Consider the following 10,470-nt stretch of genomic DNA (forward strand, 5'->3'; position numbering starts at 1 on the left):
TAGAAGGATGGGGAGGGGGAAGGGCATGAAAACCATCAGGAGTGTTCCATGGGAATGGGTCCCCAGAAGGCAACCAATGAAATGGATAAGCACAGTATGCAAAGGGCAAAGGCTCAGTATACTTTACCTACCTACTGTCTGTAGCTGGAGAGGGAGGACATACTCTAAAGGCTTTGGCTGTGTTGCAAATAATGGAACTCTTTTTTAATGCAGAGTGATGTGAACAAGGTCAGAGAAAGCTTATGAATTACTTTGAGTATTGGACTGTTTGCTGCCACTTGATCAAAAAGCATACGCATAGATATGGCAGTATTTTATTAAAGACTCTTTGTGGAAGAGCAGAAAAACAAACTCAGATCAAAAGCAGAAATAAATGTCACTGAGCTAGTAAATTTGAAAAGACTCTTTGTGGCTATATCTAATGGAATTCTAATGGCAAGCTAACCCAGGGAGCACAGGCTAGTGTGGTAAGTACAGGAATCTGTGGCCTGACTGCTTGGGTTCAAGTCCTGACTGCTGACTAGTTGGTGATATTACACAGGTTTCTTGATTTCTTCACCCCATCTCCTCATCTGGAAAACGAGACTGGTGATAATAGTACCTATGAATGAGAATTAAGTTTGTTAATACCTACAAAGTACGGGAAAGGCCACATAATGACTGGTAGGTAAGCATTTGTTAAATAAAACACTAATTTCAAGGGGAAAACATTAATTCTTTATTTTTTATTGATTTCAGAGAGGAAGGGAGAGGAAGAGAGAGAGAAACATCAATAATGAATGAGAATCATTGATTGGCTGCCTCTTGCAGGCTGCACACTGGGGATCAAGCCTGCAACTTGGGCACATGCCCTGAGCAGGAAATGAACCATGACCTCCTGGTTCATGGGTTGATGCGCAACTACTGAGCCACTCTGGCTAGGCAGAAACAGTAATTCTAATAACATCCGTGGTCGCATTTATAAACCAGTGGATAGACTTTTTTTTTTTTTAACTTGCAAAAAGGAAATTGAACTAAATCAAAATAATTTACAGGGCATTATCTAAACCCTTCCCTCCTCCGGGTTTTCTCCAATCATTAACTATAAACACAACCAGTGATCATACCAACTAATCAAATAGCTCTTTTAAAAAAAAAATTGTTTTTGCAATTATTTAATCAGAATTTCTTAAGACTTTGAGCTTTACTGAACTTTCTTTCACCTTCCTTAATAACTTTTTAAAACTGAGAAAAAAAAGACACAATAATGACTAACAAGTTAAAGTATTATTAGAAGCAATGCTGTTCAAAGGTTGGGTTTGATGGTGAAGGGCCGAAGGTCACCCATAGCGAGGAGCGTCATAGTTCCAGGAGGGCTGGCCCTTGGTCTTGGGGCCCAAGTTAAATTCAAGGCTATTTCAGGAATTCTGCTTGCTGTTTATAATTAGGATAGACTATTCCAGACTCCACAGCTTCTTTACCCACAAAATAGAGTTCCCCGGCAAATGGAGGCTGTGAACAGGGGGCCTAGTGTTCGTCTAGTTCTCACTACAGCGTTCTAGGGCAAATTCCCAGGCCCAATGGCCAAAGATGATTTTGGAAACTATGGAGAAGATGGACTCATTTTGAAAAAGATTAAAATATCACCTTATGTTTCCCAAAGTTTTTTCAGTGTTATATCATGAACAACAGCCTTAGGCACAGAGAAAGACTAATACAACCATCATTGCTTCCATGAAAATCAACATTCCAAAGACGAGGGGGTCGGAGCAGAAGCTGAATTATGGATGAGAATATCCGTGGACCCCCTGACCGGGCAATCTGTCCGGATCTGGGTGAATTATGGGGAGAACTATGGGCCCCCTTTTCTTCCCTGAGCTTCTTCAGGACATGTTCTTACCAGGTTCTGAGCATTGACAAAGCTTCGATTCTCTTACTTTCATCTAATTTTCACTTTTTTGTGTGTGTTTCACTCTAACAATAAGGCGGGAGATGGAAGGCACTCATAATCTTACCACTTTAATGCAATTATTTTCACTTCTCTATATTTCCTTCCAGACTTTGCCCAGATGCAGGCAGGTTTTCAGGCAATTATCATCAGAATGCACATGCTTTTAATGTTGCCCTTTCTTCTTTTATAACAAGATTTGTTCATGTTGTTTCATAATCTTTTTAATTATTATGGCTTCATATTTCTATTTTTAAAAATATATTTTAGTGATTTTTTTACAGAGAGGAAGAGAGAGGGATAATCAGAAACATCGATGAGAGAGAAACATCAATCAGCTGCCTCTTGCACACCCCCTATTGGAGATGTGCCCGCAACGAAGGTACATGCCCTTTGACCGGAATCGAACCTGGGACCTTTCAGTCTGCAGACTGACGCTTTATCCACTGAGCCAAACTGTTTCGGCATGGCTTCATATTTCTAGTTGGAATATGTGTGTTATTATGTGGTCATTTACTTGGTCCTTTATTAGCAGACATGTAGGTTGCTTCCACTTTTTTTGTCGGTGGTGATATCGGGTCTAGTAATAATTAATGTCGTTTTTAAACATTCGTTTAAAATCTTGCTTGGCGTTGACTTGTATTGACATAACCTTCAAACACGTGGTATCTACAGAACGTGTGAAGTGCAATTAACAAGTTTTGCTTGAAAAAGTTTGTGTTTGGTTTGGTTTTTGTTGCAAAACTAGGGCTAAGAAGATGGCGGATGAAGAGCATATTCGGCACTGCATGCTTTACGAGTTCCAATTAGGAAGAAAAGCAAGTGAGGCTGCAAAAAACATCTGTAGTGCTCTTGGTCAAGATGCAGTTAGCGCCAGAAAATGCCAGCGTTGGTTTGAGAAATTTCGCGAGGGAAATTTTTCGTTAGATGACAAGAGTGGTCGAGGCCGTGTGTCCAATTTTGATCAAGAAGCTCTTCAAGCTCTTTTGGTGCAAAATCCTCAAATTACCCAACAAGAGCTTGCGACAACTTTAAATTGTTCACAAAAAACAATTTCCAATCAATTGCGTGCACTTGGCAAAGCCCAAAAGTTTGGAAAATGGGTTCCTCATGAGTTGACCGACAACAACCGTGATCAAAGAGTCACAATTTGCAGTTTTCTCCTCTCTCGTCAAAACCGTTTGCCGTTTTTAGAGCAAATTGTTACCGGAGATGAAGAATGGGTGCTGTATGTTAATTTGAAAAGGCGGCCTCAATGGTTGGACAAAAATGAGGCTCCGCAGCCCACGCCAAAACCTGACTTGCATGCGAAAAAAGTGATGTTGTGTGTTTGGTGGAATTTTAAAGGAATTCTTCATTATGAACTTTTACCATCTAACCAAACCATTACAAGTGCAGTGTATAGTGCCCAATTGGAAAGGTTAGCCCAAGCTTTAAGAGAAAAAGAACCCGCACTGATTAATCAGAAGGGCGTAATTCTTCATCACGATAAGGCACGACCGCATACTGCAAGAATCACTGCTGAAAAACTGCGCCAGTTGGAATGGGAAGTTCTCCCTCAACCTGCATATTCTCCTGATATTGCCCCTTCCGATTACCATTTGTTTTGTTCTTTGCAAAACTTTCTTCTTGGAAAAAAATTTAATAATGAAGAATGCCTCAAAAATGCATTGACCTAATTTTTTGCATCAAAATCACAAGAATTTTACAACAGAGGGATTAAAATGCTTCCTGAGCGTTGGGCACAAGTAGTAGAAAACAACGGCAACTATATTGTTGATTAAATTTTGTTGTACTGTTTAAATAAATTCGATTTAAAAAAGGTATTAGAAAACGACATTCATTATTACTAGACCTATACAAAAGCTGTAACAAACTTCCCTGTACAGGTACCTCCATTGGCATTATTTCCGTGCCATAAATTCCTGAGGAAAAGATCATGGGCTGTGGCAGATTAGATGTTCTAGAGGTGACCATAACAACTTCCCTTCCAATCTCATTGCTCTTCTGCAATATGACCTTTACACTCCCCATTGAACCTGGGTGTGCTCTGTGACTGATCTGACCAAGGGGGCATGGCAATAGACACTGTTCCAGGTGGAGCCTTTAATTGGCCTGATAGCATCTATTTCTTGCTTCAAAAAAGCATTGCTCACCAAAACCAGTTTGGCTCAGTGGATAGAGCGTCAGCATGCAGACTGAAGGGTCCCAAGTTCGATTCCAGTCAAGGGCATGTGCCTTGATTGTGGGCACATCCCCAGTGGGAAGTGTGCAGGAGGCGGCTGGTCGATGTTTCTGGCTCTCTATCCCTCTCCCTTCCTCTCTGTAAAAAAATCAATAAACTATATATTTTTTAAAAAGTCTAGGCTTTTCGAGATGCAAGCCTTATAAGGATCTTGCTTTCTGCACTGTTTCTAAGTTTCTTCACGTAAGAGAGATCAATAGCATCCAACTCCTTGGAGGGATGTTTATTTTGCCTCTCTTCTGAGAAGTAAGGACTCATTTTGGAAGTCCTCCACCAACATTTTTTATCCTCATTATCTCTAGTTTGCTTCCTTTTCCTTTCTTGCTCCTGCCAAACTTGAAGCTCTGCTCATCTTCAAACAGAAATATACTACTCACCTACTTTGAATTGAAACACATGAAGCTCTTTGAACTCACGTGAAGAAAGGAGCCACAAAGGACTGACACGGGTGTGGATACCGGCATGGCACATTAAAAACCGATGCTCGTGAGGAGGAAGACATTTTCCTCTCCCCTTCTAGGTTCTTCCAGCTGGTCTCATAATCAAATTGACAGGTGGCAGATTAACCGGAGAAAAGAATCAAATTTAACTCATGCGCATGTACTGGGACCCCATATACATGAGCGGGTCGGAGACACAAAGGTAACATGAGGTGTATATGACCGTCTGAGCTAAGGGTGAGGTGAGTCACCTTGAGGTTGCAGAGAGGAGGGTCGTTGACAGGTTGGTGTAATTAGAAGTGTGCCCTGCCCCATAGATAGGTCATAAAAGGTATTTCTATATAACTCTTCTTATGGGCAAGATTCCAAATATAAATTCTTTAATGGAGGGGTAAAAGTTTCTCTTGAACCTACAGGGTCTTAGTCTCCTTCAGCTCAAAATAATCCACACACTTAAGTGGCTCATCTTGGGCGGCCTGTTTTGAACCCCTTCACTTTATTCATAAATTGATTCCAAAACCTATGTGTGCTCCTATTATCCTACACTAGAGGCCCAGTGCATGAAATTCATGCATTTGGAGGGGGTTCCCTCAGCCCAGCCTGTGCCCTCTCACAGTCCAGGAGCCCTTGGAGGATGTCCAACTGATGGCTTAGGCCCACTCCCCCTAAGCCATCAGCTGGACATCCTTAGTGCTGCTGTGGAGGCAGAAGAGGCTCCTGCCACTGCCACTGTGCTAGCCAGCCATGAGCCCAGCTCAGAGCTTCTGCCTGAGCAGTGCTCCCCGTGGAAGCACAATGACCACCAGGGGGAAGCTCCTGCATTGAGCGACCGCCCCCTGGTGGTCAGTGTGCATCATAGTGACCGGTCATTCCATCATTAGGTTGATTTGCATATTAGCCTTTTATTATATAGGATAATAAAAGCCTAATATGCTAAGTGTCCAGTTGCCTGGTTAGCCGTTCAACCAATCATAGCATAATATGCTAATGATATGCTAAGGCAACTCAACTGTTTGCTATGATGTGCATTGACCACGAGGGAGCAGATGCTCCAACTGGTAGGTTACTTGCTGCTGGGGTCCAGCAGATTGGGACTGAGCAAGACGAGCTGGACACTCCCTGGAGCCCTCCTGTGGTCCCTCCCCATCTGACCCAGGTCAAGTGTCCCTCCCTGGCCCTGATAGTGCACCGGTGGAGTCCTTTGGCCTGGCTTACGCTATCTCACAATCAGGGACCCTTCAGAGGATGTCAGAAATCCAGTTTTGGCCTGATACTGTAGGCCAAGCCGAGGGACCCCACTGGTACACAAATTCGTGCACTGGGCCTCCAGTATAGTAATAATATTTATTCTCTCAGATAGGACTCTGAGTATCCAGTGATGGAAACAAATTCAAATTTGATTTTGAGGTGAACGGAAATTTATCAGCACATGGAATTGAGGACTCATTTCAGGAGAGGACTGACTCAGGGCTCAAACAATGTGAAAGAGAGAGAGATTTCTGTTTCTTGCCTGACTCTGCCTTCCCCTGCTTGTTGGTTCTATTCTCTGGCTCCAAGTGGTTGAAGAAGCAGCTCCAGGTCTGGCCAGTGTGGCTCAGTTGCACCAAAAGATGGCTGGTTCCCAGTCAGGGCACATGCCTAGATTGCAGACTTGATCCCCAGTAGAGGACATGCAAGAGGCAGCAGATGAATGTTTCTCTCTCATTAATGTTTCTCTCCCACTCTGTCTAAAACCAATAAAAACATATGAAGAAGAAGAAGAAGAAGAAGAAGAAGAAGAAGAAGAAGAAGAAGAAGAAGCAGCAGCTCTAGCTTCACTGACTGTTAGGTTCAAGTTCAAGAGAGTGAGAGAGACATTCTTCCAGAAAGCTGCCACACAAGTCCTGGGGTCCAACGATTGGACCATCTTGGATCTTGCACTCATTTCTGAACCAATCACAGTGGCCTGGGGGAGGAGAATGTGCTGATTGGCTTAGGCTGGGCCACTGGTTCCATCCCTGGTGCTGATTCAGTGTCACTGAGAGCACAGTGACTGAGAGGCGACAAGGGAAGGATGAATACTCTGTCCAACATGGAGCTGCAAACATCACACCCTCCTGTCTTCTGCTCCTTTGCAGGAGTCCTCTGCAGACATGCCAGTGTCTGAGAGTAGCAGTGCACAGCCTTGTTTGACCAAATCTTTTGCTTATCCCCACCCCAGTAATCAATAACTCCCTCTAAGATACTCTTTCTTCCTTTCTTCCTTCCTTCCTTCCTTCCTTCCTTCCTTCCTTCCTTTTTAAAATATATTTTATTGATTTTTATAGAGAGGAAGAGAGAGGGATTGAGAGTTGAAAACACCGATGAGAGAGAAACATCGATCAGCTGCCTCCTGCACATCCCCTACTGGGGATGTGCCCACAACCAAGGTACTTGCCCTTGACCAGGATCGAACCTGGGACCCTTTAGTCCACAGGCCAACGCTCTATCCACTGAGCAAAACCTGTTAGAGTTACAATGATATTCTATTTCTAAGTGTTTGTCATTTCTCCTCGGAGGTGCCACATAATACTTTTCTCTTCCAGAGGCCGAGCCTTTAGGGGAAGGAAGGAGGCCAACAGGAGAAAAGTGACTGCTTTCCTTCCACTCCCGGGGAAATGCAGTTAGAAGCTTCCGAGATGTAAAGGAAAAGGGCTAGAGCTGGATTTCCAAATGTGGAGGGACAGTACTTCTCTTTCTTTCCCTTCCTTCCTTCCTTCCTTCCTTCCTTCCTTCCTTCCTTCCTTCCTTCCTTCCTTCCTCCTCCTTCCTTCTTTTGGTGTGTGTGTGGTGTGTGTGTGTGTGTGGTTGTGTGTGAGAGGGGGGGAGAGAGAGAGAGAGAGAGAGAGAGAGAGAGAGAGAGAGAGAGTATTGTACAAAATGAAGGAGTTGGAGTAGAAACTCATTCAAGTTCCCTTAGAGCACATGTGTCAAACACAAGGCCCGCGGGCCAAATCCGTCCCGCCAGGCCTTGCAATGTGACCCGCACCGCGCTCTCATCACTGCACTCCGCTGCGTTTCCATCACAATGACAGTTATGACTGTTTCGTAAAACCATTCGGCCCGCGATTTAGGCTGGATTTTAGATTTTGGCCCCTTCTCTGATTGAGTTCGACACCCCTACCTTAGAGGATTTGATGATTCATATCCTTTCTTCCCCAACAGGCAGTCTTTGGTTTTATCTGTACGAATGCGAGAGGGCATTGGATTGAGGAGAGAGGAAGAGGAAAGAGGCTGGGGGTGGGGGGGTGGGGAGCGTGGAGCAAGGAGGGCAGGAGGTTGTCAAGCTGCTGCTCCTGGTTTTCCAATAGGACCCTGAGCCTCCCCACCCGTCCTCCGGATTCCTTCAGATCACCAGCTTGAGCCTGACAGCCTATTCCCTCGGCTCTAGAAAAGGAAAGCAAAGCAGAGCTTGATGGGTGGCTCGGAATCGGGCAGGAGCATTTACCGAAGATGTCCATCGAGGGGAGGGAGCAGGCTGGAGGACCCGAGGCTATGGCTCATGGTCAAGTTCAGGGCCAGGCTGGCTTCCCAGGACAGTGAGCAGGTGGGCATCACAGGGCAGGAGCCTATGAAAAGGAGAAGGACAAAGGACAGAGGGAGGTATTATAGGAGCAAACGTGTTTAGAAGGCTCTGACACGCCAGCAAAGCATTTGAGGGATGCCAGCAAAGCATTTGATTTCTTTAAAGGGAAGCAAAGTAAGCAGCACAGGAAACTGGCCAGCCTCCTGGGGGAGACAGCAGGAACTCTGCAGGGGAAGCAGGCCAGTGAGCAGCGTTTGGGGCTGAGCTACCGGCGGGCTCTCGCATCCCAGAAAGAGTGAGGCTGTCAAAGGGGTTCTCAACTAAAGTGTGGTCTCGGCATTTGTGCCGATGTTGCTTCGTTTTATTTCAGTCTGTAGGCTGATGCTCTATCCACTGAGCCAAACTGGTTTTGGCTAAAATATGTTTTTTATTGATTTTAGGGAGAGAGAGAGAAGAAGGGAGAGAGGTAGGGATATAGGAACATCGATCGGCTGCCTCCTGCACACCCCCTACAGGGATCAAGCCTGCAACCTGGGCATGTGCCCTGACTGGGAATTGATCTGTTGACCTCTTGGTTCATGGGTTGATATTCAACCACTTAGCCACACGAGCCAGGCATGTTGCTTCGTTTTAAGTTCTATTTCTCCTTGGTTCGCTTGTAAGCCAGAAGAAATGCAAGAGCTACACAAGTAGGCGCCCTCCAGTCCGGTTTGCCACGGGCGCTGCAAACAAACAGGCCCCAGCCCCTCTCCCCGGGGACCTGACCCTCCATGCAAGAACCCAGGACCTCTCGGGTCACGTTAAAGCTCAACTCTCATCCTTTATCTGAAAAACAACTATTTGAGAGACAGGAAACATGTACTTTGCAACGGGACAATGTTGACTCTTACCTGAGCCCAGGGATCCTGGGAAACAGTAATGGGCTGGATCCCCCAGCCCCTGGCTTCTGGGAAAGGGCTTCGGCAAGGCCGCACCTTCCCGGGGATTTAGATAAGACCCACCTGCGTTTACCTGTGAGGAGGCCGGACACAGACCCTCCACTCCCTTTCTTTGCTTCATCAATGATTAACTGGACTGCTCGCCCTCTGATCAGTCCCAACAATCAGTCCCACTTTGGTTAGGTTTCTGTCCTTCCTCCAGGCCCCTGAGCTTGACCCACCCTGCCCTCAGCCTGAGTCAGCACACAGCCCCTCTGAGAACAGCCGCCCTCAGGGCCACGCCTTCTCTGACCCGCTATCGATCGATCGATTGTGCCCCTGTGCCTCCCACCTGCCCAGGTCGGATTCTCCCAAGCCTGGTGTACTCTTGTCTACAACAGAAAAATTCTTTCTGCCTAACTCTTTTTAAAAAATGTATTTTACTGATTTCTCACAGAGAGGAAGGGAGAGGAATAGAGAGTTAGAAACATCAATGAGAGCGAACCATCGATCAGCTGCCCCCTGCTCACTCCCCACTGGGTATGCGCCAGCAGCCAAGGCAAATGCCTGGGACTAGAATAGAACCTGGGACCCTTGAGTCCACAGGCCAATGCTCTATCCACTGAGCCAAACCGGCTAGGGCTCTTTCCGCCTAACTCTTGAGGTGCTGTCAGACCTTCAGGTCACAGCTTTCTCCTATTGCCACAGTTCCCCTCCCCGCTTGTGATAATCCTTTTGAATGAAAGCCTGGAATGTTGTTGTTTTTTAAGTTGGGCCATCCTTCCCTAGCGGCCGGGCTCAGTGGTTGAGTGTTGACTTATGAACCAGGAGGTCATGGTTCCATTCCCCGTCAGGGCTCATGTCTGAATTGCAGGCTCAAACCCCACGGTGGGGTGTGCAAAAAGCAGCTGATCAATTATTCTCCCCTCATTGATGTTTCAGTATCTCTTTCCCTCTCCCTTCCTTTCGGAAATGAATAAAAATATATATTTTTTTAGAAATTTGACCAACCAGAAATGAAAGACAACCCATCAGCTCCTTTTCTGAGCTCCTTCTATCAACACAAGTGTTATTGGAATCAAATATTGTTTGATCATTCAAACCCCAGGGCTGGGTTTCCAGAGAGTTGTGGTTTGCCAAGACAAGGTAGCTTCTGACAGAGGGTGACCAGGGTACAGGGCCTGAGTGAAATGCTTATTCTGCGACAGGCAATGTTGTCCGTGGTTTACATATGTTATGTCACTTCATTTTCCCAGTTTCCATGGTTTTGGCTCTGTTTTAGGAATGAGGAAACAGACACAGAGAAGGTAAATAGCTTACTCAAGGCCACGTAGCCCATGAGAGGCAGAGCGGGGATGCAAAGTCCGGTCAGGCCAGACCGGACACAGCGTGGGACT

General features: G+C 45.6%; 1 long non-coding RNA gene across 2 annotated transcripts; it reads right to left on the reverse strand.

The window, feature by feature from the left end:
* Nucleotides 1-409: 409 nt before the first annotated feature.
* Nucleotides 410-9,432, reverse strand: LOC123653171. 2 transcript variants are annotated; one of them, XR_006742817.1, is made up of 3 exons: nucleotides 9,047-9,432; nucleotides 4,589-4,707; nucleotides 410-601 (listed from the first exon to the last, which is right to left on the reverse strand). It is a non-coding gene; the product is annotated as an uncharacterized LOC123653171 (long non-coding RNA). The 2 variants fall into 2 exon arrangements; XR_006742816.1 differs by lacking the exon at nucleotides 9,047-9,432 and adding an exon at nucleotides 8,079-8,130.
* Nucleotides 9,433-10,470: the final 1,038 nt, after the last annotated feature.

Source organism: Pipistrellus kuhlii, unplaced genomic scaffold (assembly GCF_014108245.1).
Source record: "Pipistrellus kuhlii isolate mPipKuh1 unplaced genomic scaffold, mPipKuh1.p scaffold_m20_p_3, whole genome shotgun sequence".
NCBI lineage: Eukaryota > Metazoa > Chordata > Mammalia > Chiroptera > Vespertilionidae > Pipistrellus > Pipistrellus kuhlii.